At 31.5% G+C, this 3,730-nt stretch overlaps 1 non-coding gene across 1 annotated transcript; it reads left to right on the top strand.

Annotated features, from left to right (window-relative positions):
• The first annotated feature begins 382 nt into the window (after positions 1–382).
• Positions 383–489, top strand: LOC139895503 (small nucleolar RNA R71). The gene has a single exon (XR_011775940.1). It is a non-coding gene; the product is annotated as a small nucleolar RNA R71 (small nucleolar RNA).
• The last annotated feature ends 3,241 nt before the right edge of the window (positions 490–3,730 follow it).

Genomic DNA, 3,730 nt, shown 5'->3' with positions numbered 1-3,730 from the left:
TGCTACTGAGTTCATTGGCCGATCATTGATATCACAATCTTTTGTGAAATGTGGTTATCCACAGATTTCACATCTTACTTGTAATGCTAAAACTGTTGAATTTAGTTTCTCTATTTCTCTTCCAAACTTTTTGAATTGATTCGACAGTGAAGCTATGGTTGTGTTGTTGTCTTCATTTTCTTCAAGGCTTGCCATCGTCCTTCTAGGTAGTTGATCTCTAGATGGTGTCCATTCAAAAGTATGAACTGACATGTCTTCTAACATGTCATACGCTTGATTTGGTGGTTTGTACATAAATACTCCTCCAGCAGAGGAATCTAATATACCACGAGTATGTTCATCAATACCACGATAAAAAGTTTGAACTATTTGCCCTTTTTGCAATCCGTGTTGCGGACAATTTCGTAACATTCTTTTTAATCTTTCCCATGCATCATAAAGAGTTTCATCCGCCTTTTGTTTAAAAGTGGTGATTTCAGTTCTAAGTCTTTCGGCTTTTGCCGGTGGAAAAAATCGGGTAATGAATTTTTCTCTTAATTCATTAAAAGTCGTAATATAATCAGGTTTTGATGCTTTCAACCATGCTTTTGCGTCTCCGGTTAACGAGTACGGAAAAGTTTTTAACTTAAATGCATCTGAAGAAACATCTTTGTTTTTGTACAGTTCACATAAATCTTCAAAAGCTTCTAAATGTTCTATCAGATTGTTATTAAGTCTTTCGTCGAATTGGTTTTCATGAACCATGTGCATAAACTACCCCTTGACTTCCCAATTTTCAGCCTCAATTTCAGGTCTTCTTATAGGTGCAAGAGCGAGAGGGGGAACAGTTTGTCGGGTATTGCACATTGGTAGGTCATTTGGATCAGGTGTTACTTCAGCCATTTCTTCTTTAATGACGATGGTTTCAGGTTCAGTTTTGATTTCTGGTTGACCACTAATATTTCCTACTTGTTTTTCTTTTTTGTTGTTTTTCAGTGTTTTCGGTTGACTAGTACTACCTAATTTTTTTTGTTTTTCTTGTTTTAATCTTTTGTTTAAGTTTCTTTCAGGTTCTGGATTAAGTGCAACGAGTTTTGGATTTCCTGAACGGGTCATACAATTACAAAATTGTATGTAATCTTGAAGGATTTATTCGCTAAGTGTATGAACATTGAACTTTCTTGAAAATGAATTTTCATGAAAGGATCGAATAACATAAAAACAATGATAAAAACCTTTAAACAAACAGATGTTTCTTCTGATTTTGCCCACGTTTCGAATAGCCAAAAGATGCAGCAGAGGGGCAGGATTCGTTTGGTCTCAATATAATTGAGTACTGTTTGGCTCCAATAACCCAGTCCACGTACAAATCCAACTATTACTACGAATCAGAAAAATTATCTATTTATTTAACTGCCAACTTCCCCGGCAGCGGCGCCAAAAAGTTGGTGACGTGAAGATCGTGTCCTATTATTTTGATCGAATTTAGAATGAATTTATTACACGAATTGGTTGTGATTATATGGTGTTCTTATGATTTCGGATTGATTTCACACATATAGGCAACTTTGTCCTATCCGTATAGTAATAGTTTATTTGGTAAATCCGGTTCGTTCCACAGGGAAATGGAGTTTTCAAGGTTTTAATCGCTAAAAGTTAATCTATTAAAAGGGGGATTTTGGATCAGGGTTTACTATTTAATTGAACGGAATTTAAATTTAACTAAAATGAAATAACTAAATTAACGACAATAAAAATACAATTTAACTAATTTGACAAAATAGAAGAAATAAGGTTTTTCATGGCAATATAGCAAAATAGTAAAAAGTAATTAAAATTTACTATATGGTAAAAAGTGAAATTGAAGAGATTTAAAATAAGGTAAAGTAGTGGCTACTAAAATATGTCCCCTCTGGATTTATGGATTGTTTTTAAGTCCGGTTATGATGTTTTAATATATATCCTTATATTTTATCTTCCTATTTATAAAGATTTAACTAACTAAAATTAAATCTAACTTTCGTTTCGATCTCGTTTTAGCGAATTAAATTATACCCCGATTATTTAAATTAAGATTTAATCCAGTTTTTACTTTCGTTAAAACCAAAATTATAACGGTCTTACCCTTTTTATAATTACACGATTATATAAGCTATAATATTACCCAAACCATCGAATCACACTTCTAAATTGTTGTCAATAATTTGTCCATATGTCCGTCTAGATCACCGAGGTGTTGAAGCATAATTTTTGTCAATTTAATGCACTTTCGTTTATCAATTTTAATAAATTATGTGATAAGGGTGAAAATATTAAATTATATAACAATGGGTCGGTGATTAAACTTAATATTAAAAATAGACAAAGTTACATCATAATATTATAATATGGTTCAATCCATTTGTCCAGAGGTTCTACATTTTAGTTACCACTATGGATATTTAGTTGGACATTATAACGGCGTAAAAATATAAATTATATAAAATGGACATAATAACAATAATAAATAAATAACAATAATAACGACGATAATAATAAATATTACGATAACAATAATAATAATAACAATAATAATAATAATAATAATAATAATAACAATAGTAATAACAACGATAATAACGATAATAACGATACGCGAAAATAAAGTTGGGACGTGGAGACTTACAGTGAGTTGGAACGGTAAAAAGCGATATTATTAGCGTAGCGGTACACGGACAGAACTTTGACTTAAAACCCGTAAATTAAACGTTACAATAACTTTATTATTAAAATAAACTTAAATTAAAATTAAAATTATAAATATATATTATGAATATTACAGAAGAGAAATGAAAACTGATGTATATAAAGCTCGAGCAAACTGGCTTTTTATAGATATGTGGCCTGCTACAGTAACCCATGCGATCGCATGGGTTTTATACCTATTTCCCATGCGATCGCATGGCCGCCAGATCCAGCACACAATTTTTTGGATTTTTATTTGTCGACATATTATAAAAATATATATAATATATAAATAATTTATATAATTATTTAAATATTATATTATATTCTTGTGCATAGTTGACTCATAATTTTGGCTCCGATGTCTCGTACATTTACGCCCGGTTTATGTGTCAGTCCCGGTTTCTCGAACGTCTTTTCGTACAATTTAATATCGTGTAATTTGCGTTCAGCGACTTGCATTCTTGTCAATCTTTAGACATTTTTCTTCGATAATTTAAACCACTTGGAGTGTAACTTGTACGTTTGAGCATTTTTTACATTTTTGCCTTTTAAATCTTCGTTTTCGACTTTAAATCTTCATTTTTGAGCGATCTTCGTCTTTCGTCTTCGGACTTATTTATTTAAACAATTACAACTAAAAATAAGGAAATTACAATTAAAAACATTACATTTTGGAACGATATTGTGACTAAATATATGTTCGTTTGGAGCAATATCAGTAGGGCATTCAAAGAAAGCAATTCTGGTATCTTGATAGTGGTTGTTCAAGACATATGGCCGAATGTAAGTCCCTACTGATGTACTATCAAGAGAAAGATGGTCCAGTTGTTACATATCGAGATAATTCACGTGGTTACACTAAGGGTTTTGGTACTTTAACAAATGGAAACGTTACATTCACAAATGTAGCATATGTAGTCGGGCTTCAACATAAGCTACTCAGCATAAGCCAACTAACAAACAAGAGGAATTTCTACATAGACATCAGCTAATGTGAAGAGATATCAAAATACTGCTTATAAAG

The sequence above is a fragment of the Rutidosis leptorrhynchoides genome, chromosome 2 (assembly GCF_046630445.1).
Source record: "Rutidosis leptorrhynchoides isolate AG116_Rl617_1_P2 chromosome 2, CSIRO_AGI_Rlap_v1, whole genome shotgun sequence".
In the NCBI taxonomy this organism is placed as follows: domain Eukaryota; kingdom Viridiplantae; phylum Streptophyta; class Magnoliopsida; order Asterales; family Asteraceae; genus Rutidosis; species Rutidosis leptorrhynchoides.
This window is presented reverse-complemented; position numbering and strand designations above follow the sequence as displayed.